Source organism: Musca autumnalis, unplaced genomic scaffold, assembly GCF_047663935.1.
Source record: "Musca autumnalis isolate F117 unplaced genomic scaffold, ASM4766393v1 scaffold_3, whole genome shotgun sequence".
Taxonomy (NCBI): domain Eukaryota; kingdom Metazoa; phylum Arthropoda; class Insecta; order Diptera; family Muscidae; genus Musca; species Musca autumnalis.
Genome location: NW_027411866.1, coordinates 12,246,466 through 12,264,566, shown reverse-complemented (window position 1 = coordinate 12,264,566; position 18,101 = coordinate 12,246,466). Strand labels below are relative to the sequence as shown.

The window sequence follows — 18,101 nt, the reverse complement described above, 5'->3', positions numbered from 1 at the left end:
AACAAACTCAGTTGCAATAGAATTTATTAAAGAAATTTCATAATTTGTGTGTGTTAACGTAATAAAATTCGTATTATTCTCGTTTTACAATAAATTATTTTTACTGATTTTTGGATATTTTGCAATGGCTTGCATTTCTATTGCATCTTTGAACTGAATTCACATTCAAAGCACTGCATTGAAACACGTACTTCGGATGCAAATTGGACGGCATCCTATTCTACCCTAAAGCGTTAGTTAAAATGCGTTACTTTCAGTAGTCACGCTCTTGTAAAAATCAAAAATGCATAATTTGATGCACTTCAATCAAATCACCCATCACTTGTACATATGATTAAACTGCATCTTTGGAGGCAAATTTTTTGCTGGGCATTTATTTATAATTTAAATTTGTAAAGATCTTCATTGGAACAACTTAATGCAGCAAAGGAAAGCCTTAATTTGTGTAATTTATTTACACAAATTTGTAAGAAAAAGTTGTACATTATTCGGAAATAACTAAATTACACACAATAACCGGTACACATTAGGTCATCAAATCTTCCGTTCGGGCACACACATCTTCATTACTTTTCTAAACAAATTATCATTTAACTGCCCACTTTCCTATTAACCACCAAACAACAAATGCCCTTTTTTAACATTAACAGCAGCAGCTACAACAACAATCACTTGTAGTTTTATAATTAAGTTTATTTAGACAAGAATTGGTCAATAAATCAACAACAACAAAACATACATCACACAGCAAATGAAAGCGAGGCAGCAGAGCAAGGCCAAGGAAAATAGACAGGGAAAAATCAACTCATTTGCGTTGAAATATTTATGACTGGCAACTAATTATAATACAAATACACAAATGCGAGGAGACAGGCGGACAGACAGGCAACCAGAAGAGACAAATATACATATGTATGGCCCTGTGACCATCAAACACACAATCACTGTTCCCCTGGGACGAAAAGAACATTTGTAAAAATGTTGCTGTCAACAAACCAACCAAACAGCCAGCCAACAAAGTGGTGATCAGTGTGGCTATCTATGGCTACCAGTTGCAACCATCCATCCATGCACCACCAAAAGCAAAACCCTTGATGGTGCAAGCAATAATTGTCGTGGTCACCATGAAGCCCAATCGGACACAATGGCCAAAACGAAAAGAATATTGGTAATAAATCTTGGCATTAGTTAATGGCAGTTGTTTGGTGTTGATGGAGACGATTGCAATGCTGCTACCTACAACAATAACAACAATTTTACATCAGCTTACAACCTTGATGCTGCCATCATTGGCAGCTACGCAGCTACTGTTGCAAGTAACAGCCAGCAACCAGTTGAAATACCTAACCAACCACACCATGAGCCACGTTCAAGTTCAATGCTAAATTTTAATTCTCTCTTTTTTCTCTCAAATTTATAATGTGAGTATTTTGAGCAAGAAACATGAAAAAGTGGAGACTTATTATGAGAGAGTAAAACAGAGAGAAAACCTTGATCTTGTTAATGAAAAATAACAATGTTTACCATGAAGAAAATGAGTATGAGAGAAAGAGTTTAGCCTTTCTCTAACTAAGTCTCTCTTTCGGTGGGTTTTGTTTTGAGAAAAAAGTCTCCACTGGTTGCGGTAACAGCCACTGTTAACATCTTTCTTTTCAGCTGTTAAATTTGTGGCCAATGTTCTTTTTCCCTACTTTTTCTTTGAGGTTGCTTTCTCTCTGCCCGATGGATGGATGGTTGGTTTGGTTTGCTGCTTGGTTGTTGTGTGGGGATGGAAGGTTGGCCATCAATGTTGATGTTAATGCTGTTGTTGGCTTGCTGGTTGGTCTCATCATCTTTCTTTTACATTCACACACAATTGTTTTTCTAGCACTTCTTGGAGACCTTAGCGGAAAGCATAAAAGACACATATTTTACAGGTTCAAAGTCATTGCTCATGATGCAATTGTGGAGTTAACATCGGTATTTGTAAAGCACAAAGATAGGCCGAAAGACACACACAGAAAAGGAATACTCATCATAAAATCAACCTACTCATCATCACTGGATCTTCCTGTTCACAGTGGATTACAACAATAAATAAATGTTACAATAACAAATAAATTAAAATTCCTGGATCTGAAAAAAAATCAGAGGAATTCGAAAATAAACAAAAGAAAAACTCAAAAAAAATTATTAAACAAAAAATAAATTAAAGTGAATTTGAAAATTATTACAAAATAATTAAAAAACCACCGAAAGTGCAAAATAAATATTTAAAAAAATCAAATCAAAAAACTTAAAATTGTGATCCTGTTTTTTCATTATTTTCATTGAGAAAACAAATTTTTGGTGTTCAATTTCATCAAAACGAAAACAAGGTATGTTTAAACCAAAAAAAAGCGAAAAAGAAAACAATGCAAAAACATAAAATGTGTAATGAAACATCAAGCGAGAAGCGAGTGTGTGAAACAAAAGACTTAAGCAAAAAACTTGCAATTATGTGAAACACAAGTTCCCGGCCACATAAATACGGCACAACAACTGCATTAAACTTTCTAAATTGCCTTCCAGTGGCCATTTTTAAGTGAATTTCACCTTTCGCATGTTCCGTTCAAGAAAATTCCATAAGAATGATAAGAAAATGAATTATTTGAATTAAATAAAACACTGTTAAAATGGAAATGGATTTATGGGACAAGAAATTAGTTGAAAATATTGTGAAGCTGCTAAACTAAATATACAAATGATAGAACTAAAATAAACCTTTAAACTATGCCATTAACATTTGGACATATCACAACAAAGTGTGGATTATTTTTTCAAATCCTAAGAATATTTAAAATAAAAAAATATTTTAAATGAAATCAATATCATAATTTTAAGATACAACAAAACCAAACAATATTTATGGCTTTCAAGCCGTTTAACCGTTCGAAATTCTCTGTAAAGTGAATATCCAATATTATCCTGGCATAATCTTCCCACAGCCTTCCAACATTACAGCAAACCAGAATCTTCATTGTTTTTTACATCTGTTTGCAGAGTTAAATATATTTCTAAAGATTTCAATTGAATCTTAAAACTCGATGAAATTTGAAAATATTTTTCTGGCAAAATTAAAGATGCTCGAGTTTGACGTTCGAATTTTCAAATATGTATATCAATACAAGCTCAAATTATATAGAGCAGAATGTAGTTCGAAATAATACAGTTTCAATTAACTTTTAAAATATCAAATTAAATTAAATAATTTAACTGTCAAAATTAAAAATACATATTATTGATGAAAAATAGATTTTTTTGAAAATTATCCAAACAAAATTAGTGAAGAAAACTAAATATATTTTATAGCAGGATCCAGGAACAGAAATTTCAAAAGTTACACAAAAGGTTGATAAATATTTTCAGTTGAAAAAAACAGTATTAAATCCAATTGCCAGCAATTCCAAAAATACATTCGCAGAAAGGAATTTTTTGAGACCTTATGTTGCACGCCTTTGGTGTCTGGAATGTCAAACATTTCAATACAAACCAAAAATTTCCAACTGACTTTTAATATAAAAAAATAGTAAAAATTTGGTAAACTATCCAACTAGAAATATTTTCAAATAATTTAATTTTAGAGCAGATTACAGCCATTGAATTTTCTAAAATAATGATTTCTAATATAAAAAATGGAATTTTGAAAAAATTTGATTATTAAAATTAAAAACAAGTTGTTTAAAAATTAGTATATATTTCGAAAACTATTCAACTACAAACATATTCAAATTATTCAATTTTAGAGTAGGTTTCAGGCTATGAATTTTCTAAAATAATACAAAATATTGATGAATATTCTTGTTCAAAAACAACAACAATTTTTAATGCAAATACCAGTAATTCCAAAAATTTAAGAATGGGCATAATGTGACATTATATCCAATTAATGGCAGTATTCAAAAAAATCTCTTGAGAAACAGAAGCATAACTTCTCTCTTTAATGTGAGAAAGAAAAAATAATAATTAATTATGAATTGTTAATTAATTAATAATTGTTTCATATCCTTCATTCATATTTTCTACAAAAATTTCAGAGGAATATATTTATTTCAAATTAACGTGGGAAAATTCAAATGTAAGAAAAATTTCTTCAAGTTGAATATAATTCCTTCTGTTAGAAGAAAAAATAAATCATCTCCAAATAGTTTTAGTTACCCATTTTCATCTGAAATATGTTTAAAAATTTAATTTTAAATTTCCAAAATCTTCATTTCCCATAACTCCTCTACAAAGTTTCTATGTGCCGCTTCGACTCGGAAATAACAAAGAGGTCTCGTATTTTTGGTCTAAAACAAAAATTGTGGTGTACCCGCTGATATGAACAAATATCCCCTTTTTCCCCTCGAGGATGTTCGTGGGAAATTTAGTAAAAATTAAAATAACATTGTTTTCCTAAAACTCAATCTCTGGATATTTTATGCCTGAACGAACTCAATTTCAGAATACTTGAAGTCGATTTCAACATGTCATTTCCCAGCACTACTTAGTCTCCAATAACAACCGCAAAAAGCAACTGATTTTGTACAAACGTTACCTTTATTCCAGAAATACCTCGAGAGAATTTATGTTGCCTATAAACGGTCTTATTTTGGCCCTCAGAGGTCTTCTGTAGTTTATTAAGGACCTCTAGAGGCTTACAGTTAACTATAGAAGATTACAAGAGGTCATTTGCTATCTATAGAAGACCTTAAGAGGTCTTCCGTTACCTATAGAAGACCTCCAGAGGTCTTCTGTTGTCTATAGGAAGCCTTATTTTGGTTCTTAGAGGTTTTCTGTTGTTTATTTAAGACTTCAAGAGGCCTACTGTTACATACAGAAGGCCTCAAGAGGTCTTTTGTTACCTATAGAAGATCTCAAGAGTTCTTCCGTTACCTAAAGAAGACCTCCAGAGGTCTTCTGTTGTATATAGGAAACCTCAAGAGTTCTTCTAGTACCTATAGAAGACCTTAAGAGGTATTTTGTTACCTATAGAAGACCTCAAGAGGTCTTCCGTTACCTATAGAAGACTTCCAGAAGTCTTCTGTTGTATATAGGAAACCTCAAGAGTTCTTCTAGTACCTATAGAAGACCTCAAGAGGTCTTCTGTTGTCAATAGAAAAGAACAAGAGACCTTCTGTTACCTATAGAAAAACTCAAGTGGTCTCCTGTTGTCAAAAGAAGACCTTCAAAAGTCTTCCTTTACCTGTAGAAGACCCGAAGAGGAATTCAGTTACCTGCAGAAGACCTCAAAAGGTGTTGTGTTGTATATAAAAGACCTCAAGAGGTATTCTGACTCTATAGAAGACTTCAAGAGAAATTTTATTGTTTTTAGGTATTTCTCTAAAGAAGATATCAAGGGTAAGGCTACTGTCTATAGAAGACCTCAAGAGGTCGTCTGTTGTCTATAGAAGACCTCAAGAGGCCATCTGTTGTCTATAGTTTGCATATAGAAACCTCAATAGGCCCTCTTCGGTTCTATATGTCTTATGTTGCCTACAGGAAAGCTCAAGGGGTATTCTTCTGTTGTCTGTAGAAGATCTCAAGAGGTCTTCTGTTGCCCATAAAAGGCCTCAGGAGGTCGTCTATTGCCTACAGGAGATTTCGAAAGACCATCTGTTGTCTATCGAAGGACTCAAGAAGTCTTCTGTATTCAATGGAAAACCTCAAAAGGTCTTCTGTTGTCTATAGAAGACCTCAAGAGGTCTTCTGTTGTCTATAGAAGACCTCAAGAGGCCATCTGTTGTCTATAGTTTGCATATAGAAACCTCAATAGGCCCTCTTCGGTTCTATATGTCTTATGTTGCCTACAGGAAAGCTCAAGGGGTATTCTTCTGTTGTCTGTAGAAGATCTCAAGAGGTCTTCTGTTGCCCATAAAAGGCCTCAGGAGGTCGTCTTTTGTCTACAGAAGATTTCGAAAGACCATCTGTTGTCTATAGAAGGACTCAAGAAGTCTCCTGTAGTCAATGGAAAACCCCAAAGGTCTTCTGTTGTCTATAGAAGACCTCAAGAGGTCTTCTGTTGTCTATAGAAGACCTCAAGAGGCCATCTGTTGTCTATAGTTTGCATATAGAAACATCAATAGGCCCTCTTCGGTTCTATATGTCTTATGTTGCCTACAGGAAAGGTCAAGGTGTATTCTTCTGTTGTCTGTAGAAGATCTCAAGAAGTCTTCTGTTGCCCATAGAAGATCTCAAGAGGTCTTCTGTTGTCTATAGAATACCTCAAGAAGTCTCCTGTAGTCAATGGAAAACCTCAAGAGGTCTTCTGTTGTCTATAGAAAACCTCAAGAGGCCATCTGTTGTCTATAGTTTGCATATAGAAACCTCAATAGGCCCTCTTCGGTTCTATATGTCTTATGTTGCCTACAGAAGAGCTCAAGGGCTCTTCTGTTGTCAACAGAAGCCCTCAAGAGACTTTCAGTTATCAATAGAAGACCTCAAGAGGCTTTCTGTTGTCTTAAAAAACCTCAGGAGGTCTTCTGTTGTCTATAGTTTGCATATAGAAACCTCAATAAGCCCTTTTCGGCTCTATATGTCTTTTGTTGTCTACAGGAAACCTCAAGGGGAATTCTTCTGTTGTCTGTAGAAGATCTCAAGAGGTCTTCTGTTGCCCATAGAAGGCCTCAGGAGGTCGTCTATTGTCTACAGAAGATTTCGAAAAGCCATCTGTTGTCTATAGAAGGACTCATGAGGTATTCTGTTGTCCATAGATAATCTCAAGAGGTATGTTGTCCATGGAAGGGTTCTATATCTCTGTTGTTATGTACAGATATCTTATGAGGTCTTCTGTTGTCTATAGAAGGGCTATAGATGTTTTTTTGTTTTCTAAGAAGTCCTCAAAAGTCTTTAGTTGTCTAAAGAAGACCTCAAAAAAAGGTCTTCTGTTGTCTATAGAAGACTTCAAGAGGTCTTCTTTTGTCTATAGAAAGCTTCAAGAGGTCTTCTTTTATCAATAGAATACCTCGGTAGGCCTTCTTTTTTCTATAGACGGCCTCAAGAGGCAATTTTGTCTTTAGAATACCTCAAGAAGTCTTTTTTATCTATAGAAGACCCCAAGAAGACCTCAAGAAGTCTTCTTTTGTCTATAAAAGACTTCAAAAGGTCTTCTTTTGTCTGTAGAAAGCTTCAAGAGATAATCTCTTATCTATAGAATACCTCGGTAGGCCTTCTTTTTTCTATAGACGGCCTCAAGAGGCAATTTTGTCTATAGAATACCTCAAGAAGTCTTTCTTTATTTACAGAAGACCCCAAGAAGACCTCAAGAAGTCTTCTTTTGTCTATAGAAGATCCCAAGAGGGTTTGTGTGTTAAGTGTTTCGTCTCAAAAGTTGTTTTAAAACTTTCATTTTCCTTCACATATTAGGTAATATATTCTAAAATAGCTTATTTTTTTTCTTACTTGTTTCAAGCATAGATGGAGAAAGTTTCTATTTCTTCCGTGCAAGAGATTGAGTGTTTATTTAATTATAATGATGATGCTGATACTGCTGATGATCTGTTGATAGCATCGCACATTTTGCTGGCTTAATTTTGTTTGTTTTAGCGGAATCATCTATAAAAATTAGTTTTCATTTGGCGGGGAATAAATATTTCATGTTTCTTAATAAGGTAATGGAGAATATATGAAGCCATCAAATTCAGCAAATAAATGGAAAGTGAAATTTCAACAGTGGAATTTTTTGTGTTTTGCTTTTTTGGCAGAGGGCGTTATCTGTAACAAACTTTTTTGTTTTGATGATTTGCGGAAGATGAAAGGGAAAAGAGTAGTCAAAATACACATCAAAACAAACAAACCGCCCAAAGACAAATTGGCCGGCAAATTACTCTCAAGCTATGAATGACCAAAGAAGAAATGGGCAAAACATTTAATTGCCAAAATGATAAGCAGTTTTTTACAACAAAAAATAACGATGAAGAAAATTTAATTTACTTGAACAAGAGTAGTGAAAATTTAAAAGTTAATGTAAAGGACTAATTGTTTTTTTATTTTCAAAATAAAACCCCATCTACATTATCTTGGAAAGAAAGTTTTCTTTAATTTTGTTAATGTTTTTCATTTGTCATTCTTTTCTTTTCTGCGTTAATCTCGGAAAAATAGAAAAAGAAGAAAAACACAAAATATCATTAACACTTTAAACCGTTAGCTTAACCACTAAATTGTTGGCATTTATGTGGTTGTGGCCACCGCCTAAAGAATCCACAACTGCTGCTGCTGTTGCTGCCATGGCAGCATTGTGAAAGCCGGTAACAGAAACCAAGCATTTCTAAACATTACTATATTGGGGCTTCTGTTAGACTTCTCAGTTACAACAAACACCATTGCCGGGTATGTCATCAAGCTATGCGTAAATCTTTGTATGGCTACTGTGTGGAGTAGTAATTTTTACACAGCCCAGCAGCTTACATTTTCACTGTGTGAAAACAATATGTAGCTGAAAAAAAAAACTAAATGTGGTGCGGAACCAGTTCCTCTACTAGCGTTACTTGGATTTCTGTGTCAACCATAAATGTGCTGCAGCTTGATTCTTTGGTAGTAATCGACAAACTTTAAAAGGAGACCGCATGATATTGCTAAAGAACCTTAAAGTTGTAGTTTTGGAAAAAGAAATTATATTTTTTTGTTTTGTTTGAATGTCGTGCTAGGGAAAAGTGTTAAACTATTTGCCATTTTAGGGAGTTCGGTTAAGCATGAGACCAGTTATTTAAAAAAACATGAATATTCTAAAACAAAAGAATGCTTTATAAGAATGTAAGAGCGAACAAGTTGGACTAACATTAATCTTATAAACCCTTTGCCATGGGTGACAAATTATTCGACATATTGTTGAAAATTGGAATAGGTAAAACAAAATCACTTGAGGACTTACATACACAAAAGACATATTCTCTAGTCAACAAAAATCCTTTTTAGGCCTTTAACATATAATTTCAGACGTCTTGATGTCTTCTCTATGCAAGGTAATACCTCATGAGGACTTTAGAACCCCCCGAGAAGTCTTCTGTTGCCTATAGAAGTCTTCAAAAGGTATTCTTTTGTCCATAGAATACCATAAGGGGACATTTGTTGTCTATGGAAGTGGTCTCCTGTTGTCCACAGAAGGGACTTCTGTTGTCTATGGAAGTCCTCAAGAAGTCTTCTCTCCCAAAGGGACTTTAATTGACTATGGAAATCTTCAACAGGTCTTTTGTTGTCTATAGAAACCCACAAAGGGACTTCTGTTAACTATGGAAATCCTCGAAGTTTTCAAGAGGTCTTCCGTTGTCCATAGAAACCCACAAAGGGACTTCTGTTGACTATGAAATTCCTCAGGAGGTCTTCTGTTTTTCTATAGAAGACCTCAAGAGAACTTGTTTTGTCTATAAAAGCCATCAAGGGGCTTGTGGCAATCTGTTGTCTATAAAAGACCTCAAAAGGTATACTGTAGTATATAAAAGACTGAAAGATCTTCTCTTTGGTCCATAGTACACCCTTAGGGAACTTCTGTTGACTATGGAAGTCCTAAAGAAGTCTTCAAGAGGTCTTCTTCCCCCAAAGAGACTTTTATTGACTACGAAAATCCTCAACAGGTCTTCTGCTGCCCATAGAAACCCACAAACGGACTTCTGTTGACTATGGAAATCCTCAGGAGATCTTCTGTTTTCTATGGAAGACCTCAAAAAACGGACTTCTGTTGATTATGGAAATCCTCAAGAGATCCTCTGTTTTCTATGGAAGACCCCAGACCTTTGTAGTCTATAGAAGACCTAAAGAGAACTTCTTTTGTCAATAAAAGATATCAAGGGGTCTTCTGTTGTTTTAGAAGACCCAGGTAGTATTCTGGTGTCTATAGAAGACCCCAAGAGGTATAAAGCAGATCTCAAGAGGCCTCCTGTTGTCTTTAAAAGACCCCAAAAAGCCTTCTATTGTCTAAAGAAGACATCAGGATGTCTACTTTTGTCCACAAAACATCCTTAGGGGACTTCTGTTGTCTGTGGAAGTCCTCAAAAGGTCTTCTGTTGTCCAGAGAAACCCACAAAGGGACTTCAGTCGACTATGGAAATCCTCAGAGGTCCCTTGTTTTCTATAAAAAACTTCAGCAGGTTTTTGGCAGTCTATTGAAGACCTAAAGTCAAAAAACCTTCAAAGGGTCTTCTGTTTTTTTAGAAGACCCAGGTAGTATTCTGGTGTCTATAAAAGACCTAAAAAGGTATACTGTAGTCAATAGAAGATATCAAGTGGTCTTCTGTTGTCTTTAAAAGCCCCCAAGAAGCCTTCTGTTGTCTAAAGAAGACATCAGGAGGTCTTCTTTTATCCATAGAACACCCTAAGGGGGTTTCTGAGGTCTATGCAATTCCTCAATAGGTCTTCTATTTTTCGGGAGTTTGTTTGTGGCCTATAGAAGACCTCAATGGAACTTCCTTTGTCAATAAAAGCCATCAAGGGGTCTTCGGTTGTTTTAGAAGACCTCGAGTTTTGTCTATAGAACACCCCAACAGTTATTCTGTTGTCTATCGAAATTCTCAAAAGGTGTTCTGTTGTATATGGAAGGCCTAAAGTGGACTTCACCAAAAGACCTCGAATCGTCTTCTCTCCTAACTAAAGACTTCAAGAGCTCTTTTGCTGCCTATAGAAGACCTCTAGAGATCTTCTGTGGCTACAAAGGTCTTCTGCCTCAAAAGGTCTTCTGTTATCTATAAGAGACCCCATGTAGTCTTCCGTTGTCTGTAGAAGACTTCAAGAGGTCGTATATTGTATTCAGAAGATTTCAAGAGGTATTCTGTTACTTAAAGAAGACCTCAATGGTCTTCTATTCGTTGAAGAACCCTCAAGGAGACTTCTATTGTGTATAAAAGGTTACAAGGGGACTTATGTTATTACAAAAACCTCAAAAGTTCTTCTTTTGCCTATAGAAGAGCTTTATAGATTTTCTGTTTCCACAAAAGACTTCAACGGGATTGCTGTTGTCTCGGAGTAACCTACACAAGGAGTAGCCTATAGAAGACCACAGTGTTCTTCTGTTGCCTATATAAGAACTTAAATGTCTTCTGTTAACCTCTTGAGATCTTTAAGAACAACAGACGCTTTATATGGAAAAGAGAAGTCCCCTTGAGGTCTTCTAATGCTGCATTTGAAAGACCTTAAGAGGTCTTCCGTTGTCTTAAGAAGATCTCAAGAGTTCGTCTACTCTTTAAAGAAGACCTCGAGAAGTCTTATGTTGCCTACAGGAGATTTGAACGGGGTCTTTTGAATATGCAAGATTTCAATGAGTCTTCTGTTGTCTCTGAAGGACCTTAACAGGTCATCTGTTGTCTATAAAAAACCTCAAACCGACTTCTGATGCCTAAAGAAGACATCAAACGGGATTATGTTGCCTATAGTAGACCTCAAGGGGTCGTCTGTTGTCTATAGACGACCTGAAGAACATTTCTCTTGACTATAGAAGAACTCAAAAAATCTTCTGTTACCTCTAAAATACTACAAGAGGTATTATGTTGTCCATAGAAGACTTTACGAGGTCTTCTGTTGCATGTAAAATCCCTAAAAAAGGCTTTCTTTGGTATATAGAAGACTTTAAGATGTTCTATAGATAAAAGACTTTCTTAGGATGCCCTCTGTAGATTTGAGAACTCTCAACGAAGTATTTTATGATTTTTGTTTGAAATTTGTCGTGGATGAGATGTACAATGGGCAAAAATACTCTTCGTGTTTAATTTTGAACTGCTTTATCCCTTGAGCTATAATCTCTAGATAAATCCATTTCTATGGATTTCACAAATTAAGTGAAAATTATTCCTTCATTTCTCATTTTTGTTACAATTCCCGTTAGACTGGTAATATGCTACCAAACTATCCCGTTTATTCAGCATTTATTCTTCACTAATTCTTTATCTCCATTAAGCTGAGTGGAAAAATTGCAACTATTTTTTCCTTTGTGATAACAAAAGACTTAGGAAACAAACTTGTTGCCTGCAAAGCTGTAAGATATCACAATGTGACAATGTCATATATTCTATTAGAGACAAAACCAATGCATTTTTCATTCTCAAACTCAGAAATATTCCTGATTCAATTACAAGTTTTTCTTTTTCAAACTGGCTTCTTTTTTCAAACCCCTTCACCACATTTAAACTAGTTTGTGTCATTTAATGGCATCGTTAGGTAAGTTATTGGTCACTGGTCTTTAAGATTAAGTTAAATTTATTTAAAGTTATTTATGTGTGTTTTTACTAAAGAATGGTAGCTAATTAATGACTTTTTAAACAAAAATTTTACTTTTCATACCAGCGAACAGAGAACTCAGCCAGTTAGCTTAGGAAGCAGACATCACGTATATTGTGTATTTAGTACCTTCAGGCATGTTCTTGAACTGCATTTCAATTTTTAAGCTTCTTTTTTTTTTGTAGGTCTTAAGTGTGCTCCACAATGCATGTGTGTGCTTTCTTTTTGTTTTTCTTGCAATTGACCTTAATTTCTCTTACAATTTAGTTTTGTTCGTGATGGTGTTTTTTTCCGTTTTCTATTCTTTTGTTGGAAAGTCTGATCATGTCGTTTTTGTTGCTTGTTATGTGAAAATTTAGTTTAATTTAAATAACTTCAAATATTTTGGTTGATTTGAGGTAATTGCTTACAAAGTTGTGGTAATTGTTTTTGTTATTTCCATTGCCTTTTCACACTGATAAATGAACCGTTAAAATGCGGCTATAAAACTTAAAACACCAGCAATTTATCAAATTAAATCATCCATCAAATGTGTTCATTAAATGCTGAGAATTGTTGCTGCATTTGAGTAGGGAAATTATGTTGCCACCATTAATGGGTGTAAATAAAGATGCTGGCAGGTTGGGTGTTGATGAGACACTGATTTTTTTATTTTCAAATTGCAACTTACATGCTACTTTACAAAATATTTCTTAACCTAGCCTATCACTAATTCTTATCTCTAAACCCTTCATTGACCAAACCAAACAATCCGTTGATCAATGAAGAATTTTCCAACATCGTGTGTGTCATAAGAAGAGTCATAAAAACTAAAGTGCGGTCGCTCGTAATGCACACACAACACTAGTGATAACAGCTACCGCTGCATGTGGGATCTTAAATGATTTTAAAATGTTCCCGACACATGACAACATAATTTACCACTTATGATCTGAACTCATAATGGTAATAAAATATTTATTGATTTAGGCTGCTGGAAACTCGAGTGGAAAATTTATTCTTTATCATCAGAATTTCCAGCGCCTCGACACCAGCCAGAAGTATGTACAAAAGTAATTTGTACATTCTCGCGGCCGGCATAAAAAACAGCTTGGAGTTTAATGATTAGGATTGAGATATGAATAAATACATGAAATTAAGAAATTAAAGATTAGTTGTGGACTGTATCTAAGATAACTATAAAACCGATTAACAATTAGAAGAAATTTATGTTTAAGAATTAAACATTCTGGGCTTTCTTTAAAAATAATAATATTTAAAAAAATATTCGTAGTTGATTCACTAAATATAAACTAACTCAATATATCAATATATTAATGTTTGATAGTGTTGACTTGACCTGCATATAAAAATAATTATAGGTTTGCGAAAAAATAAAAGAAATGAATGTTTAAGAATTAAACATCCTGGGGCAGGCCTAAAAGTACTTAAATATATGAAATATTCAGACTTTAAAAGATTTGTAATTAAAAATTTCAATTACTATCAAAATATAATAAAAATGTGACCAAGCCTGCATCTGCGTTTACGTGATGGCACCTGCCAATCGCTGCAACCATCTCTCCATAGAATTTTTGTTGCGCTTTCCTTCACCTGCATCAGTCGGTCTCATCTTCCAGACTTCGGAATTACTTGGCGACCTCCGTCGCTCAAGAATGGCCTCCTTCTTTAGCTCAATATTTCGTATGGAACATCTCTTTCTGTTGACCGTTAGAAACCTAAATACTTTCCTGTGAATCTCCTTTATTCGAGTGGTCTTCTGATGTGCCCACCGCTTAGTGCCAAGAACCTCCTTTGCTTTACTGTCTTCGATGTTTCTTTTTATGGAGGAACTCTTTTCGACCAACTGGTCGTTCACATATAAGGACGATGACAACATTTCATGTCGCTGCTGGTGATGATGCTGCTGTTGTAATTCCTCCAGATTAATATTGTTATTATGGATTCGATGTATCAAAACACCGTTAATTTCATCTTCTTCAAGGGCAAAGAGTGGCAACTTTTGGCCACATATTGCTGCTGTCTCCGACTCATGTTGCTGATTTAGATGTTGTTGCATCGTTGTTGGACTGTCGTTAATAGAATTTGGATTTATATTGAGTTTGGGTTTCTTGATCTTTCTTTGTATTTCGTTTGTTAACGACTCCTGCACTTTTTCGTTTTCTCCCACCATGCCGCTTTCGGCATTTATTGCTTTAGATTGATTATTGGCCATGGATGATGGTTCAGCTTCATTTGACCCCTTCTCACTACTGTCAATATAATTCATTGCTTTCTTGTGTATCGTCGTTTTAGTTTCTTTCGAAAATGTTTCAACTGCTGGTGACCAGGAGTATCTTGGTTTCCAGTTGTTTGACTTCTTCTCGAAATCGGCCTCGAATTCTTTAATGGCACCCAGCTTTTTCATTATTGCTCTTTGTGTCCAGAAACAATCTGTTTGTGCTTGCTCCAACTGCTTTTCCATAAAACAGTTACCTCCTCCTTGATTTAAAATTATGTCGTATCTCTCCTTAAGATTCCTCATACTGTGGTCCAAGGATCTATACGTTTGTTTTAAAAAGTAATCTCCTTCGATTTCTACCACGTCAGCCATCATCTCGTTGAGTCTCGCCAGAGTGAAATTAAATGCTCTGCTTAAACTTCTTAACCATCGATTCTTGTATAAAATATCTTCTGCATCCATGTTGATTAAATTATGATGTATTAGTTCTTAATATATGGAATAGTGCTTAGTTCTTGATTGTTGCTGCAGAATTGCTCTTTTTCTTCGTCGTCCGTTGTTCCACTTTCACCGCTGCTCCGATTAGCTCTTCTTTCGTCTTCCTCGTTTTTCTTATCGTTTTTTGTCGAAGGTTTAATTTTCTATACTTCGACTTCTCTCGTCGTATTCGTTCTTTCTCTCGTCTTCGTTTTAAGCATAATGGGAATGCATCTTCCCGCCGCCGTTGTTAAAGTTGTAGAGTAATGCTCTTCTTATCACTGAGCACGCTGCTGCTTTAAATTATATTGGTGTTTTTTTTTTCAAATCTTTTCCGCTCGTTTGTTTTAATTCTTCGCTTCTTCCACTTTTTCCCCGCTAGGTCATCCTCTCCGTTTGTTCTTCTTTCCTCCTTCGTATTTTTTATTCGTAGACCTTTCCGTCTTCGTCGTATCGAGTCCTTCTTCTTCGTAATACTACTTCCTTATTCGTATCGTTCTCCTTCACTTCGTTTGTCATAATTTCGATTCATTTGTCGATTCGCTTCTCCTCTTCGTCGTAATCGTAATTTCGCTCCTCTTATTCTTCGTAGATTCGCTCCTCTTATTCTTCGTAATTTCGCTCCTCTTTTCTTCGTGATTTCGCTCCTCTTATTCTTCGTAATTTCGCTCCTCTTTTCTTCGTAATTTGTTTCGTCTTCATCTTCTTCGTTTCGCTTTCTTTGTATAACTTCTTCGTACTGGTTCGACTTCTTCGTTTTCCTCTCGTCAACTATTCTTCTACTTCGTTCTTGCTCTCGCCATCTGTTCGTCTTCTTCGTTTATCTTCTCGTCAACCGCCCTTGTGCATTGTTTTTCTTCACGTCATCCGTTTATCCTCTATACTCGTTCGTTTCCGCCGCCGGTCTCCCTTTCCATCTTCAAAGGGAAGGCTCGATGGACCAAATGTAAATAAAGATGCTGGCAGGTTGGGTGTTGATGAGACACTGATTTTTTTATTTTCAAATTGCAACTTACATGCTACTTTACAAAATATTTCTTAACCTAGCCTATCACTAATTCTTATCTCTAAACCCTTCATTGACCAAACCAAACAATCCGTTGATCAATGAAGAATTTTCCAACATCGTGTGTGTCATAAGAAGAGTCATAAAAACTAAAGTGCGGTCGCTCGTAATGCACACACAACACTAGTGATAACAGCTACCGCTGCATGTGGGATCTTAAATGATTTTAAAATGTTCCCGACACATGACAACATAATTTACCACTTATGATCTGAACTCATAATGGTAATAAAATATTTATTGATTTAGGCTGCTGGAAACTCGAGTGGAAAATTTATTCTTTATCATCAGAATTTCCAGCGCCTCGACACCAGCCAGAAGTATGTACAAAAGTAATTTGTACAATGGGTAATTGTAATGCAAGAACGTCTAATCGAGATGGTTGTTTAAATTATATATTCTAGTTTCTTTTTTGCACAAGGAAAGGGTCATAAAAGTACTTTAGAGCTATGCAAAAAAGGAAATTAAAAATGAAACACAAGCATAAAAAAATGTCCGAATCAGTGGGAGCGGGTTTTTTGGAATATTTGGACCATTATCGTGAGAAGTATCGTCCTCGTTTGGTCCTCTGTTGTTTATAGAAGACATAAAGATGTCTTCTGCTGTCTTAAAAAGGCCTCAAGAAGACTTCTGTTGTGTATAGAGGACCTCAAGTGTTCTTTTTTTAGTTGCCAAAGACCTGAAGATGTATTCCTTTGTTCAAAGAATACATTAAGAAGTCGTCTGTAGTCAATAGAAGACTTCTCGAGGTCTTTGAAAGACAATAGAAGAATTCTGATGTCATCTGTAGCAATTAGAGATAACACCAGAGTTTTTCTTTTGTCCTTGAAAGACCTCAAGATGTGTTCTGTTGACTACAGAAAAATAAGACGAACGCCAATGTCTAGAAAAGTCATCAAAATACTCGTTGCTGTTTATAGAAGTTCTCAAGAAGTCTACTGTTGCCTATAGAAGACCTCAGGAGGCCTTCGGTTGCCTACAGAAGACCTCAAAAGGTCCTCTGTAGTTTATAGGAGTCATTAAGAAGTTTTTCATCGTCAATATAAGACCTCCATTGTCTAGAAAATTCCTCAAAAGGCATTCTGTTGTTTATAGGAGCCCTCAAGAAGTCTTCTCTTGGTAACAGAAGACCTCAAGGTGCCTTCTGTTGCCTATAGAACCTCACAAGGTCATTTGGTGTCTATAGAATACCTCCATTGTCTAAAAAAGTCCTCAAATGACCTATGTTGTTTATAGGAGCCCTCAAGAAGTCTTCTGTTGGCCATAGAAGACCTCACGAGGCCTTCGGTTGCCTATAGAAGACCTCAAAAGGCCCTATGTTGTTTAAAGGAGACTTTAAGAAGTCTTCTAATGCCTAAAGAAGGTCTCAAGAGTTGCTCTGTTGTCTACAGAAGAAATAAAGAAGTCTTCTGTTGTCTGTGAATGACCTCTATTGTCTAAAGAGTTCTCAAATGACGCTCTGTTGTTTATAGGAGCCATCAGGAAGTATTCTGTTACCTTTAGAAGACCTCAAGAGACCCTCTGGTTTTTTTTTTTTTTTGTTGCGTATAGAAGACGTCTGCTGTCTACAGAAGACCTCTTCTGTTGCCTATAGAACCTCACGAGGTCATATGTTGTCTATAGTAAACCACCATTGTCTAAAAAAGTCTAAAGTCTTCAAATGACCCTATGTTGTTTATAGGAACCCTCAAGAAGTCTTCTGTTGGCCAGACCTCACGAGGCATTCGGTTGCCTAAAGAAGACCTCAAAAGGCCCTATGTTGTTTAAATGAGACTTCTTCTGATGCCTAAAGAAGGCCTCAAGAGGTTCTCTGTTGTCTACAGAATAAGTAAAGAAGTCTTCTGTTGTTTGTGAATGACCTCCATTGTCTAAACAGTCCTCTCTTGTTTAAAGGAGACTTTAAGAAGTCTTCTGATGCCTACAGAAGAACTCAAGAGGTCCTCTGTTGCCTATAGAAGAAACAAAGAAGTCTGCTGTTGTCATTGAACGACCTCCATTGTCTAAAAAGTCCTCAAATGACCCTCTGTTGTTTATAAGAGCCATTAGGATGTATTCTGTTTCTTATAGTAGACCTCAAGAGAGAGAGAGAGAGAGAGATCTTCCGCTATCTAAAAAAGCACGCAAGTGGTCTTCTGTTTT

At 35.6% G+C, this 18,101-nt stretch overlaps 1 protein-coding gene across 2 annotated transcripts in view; it reads left to right on the top strand.

Annotated features, from left to right (window-relative positions):
- The first annotated feature begins 1,923 nt into the window (after nt 1-1,923).
- The window catches only part of tyn (trynity), a 152,907-nt gene continuing 136,729 nt past the window's right edge, over nt 1,924-18,101 (top strand). For both annotated transcript variants that reach the window (XM_073979303.1, XM_073979302.1), the window contains exon 1: nt 1,924-2,357. The gene's annotated coding sequence lies outside the window, so the exon portion shown is untranslated. The remainder of the gene's footprint in view (nt 2,358-18,101) is intronic.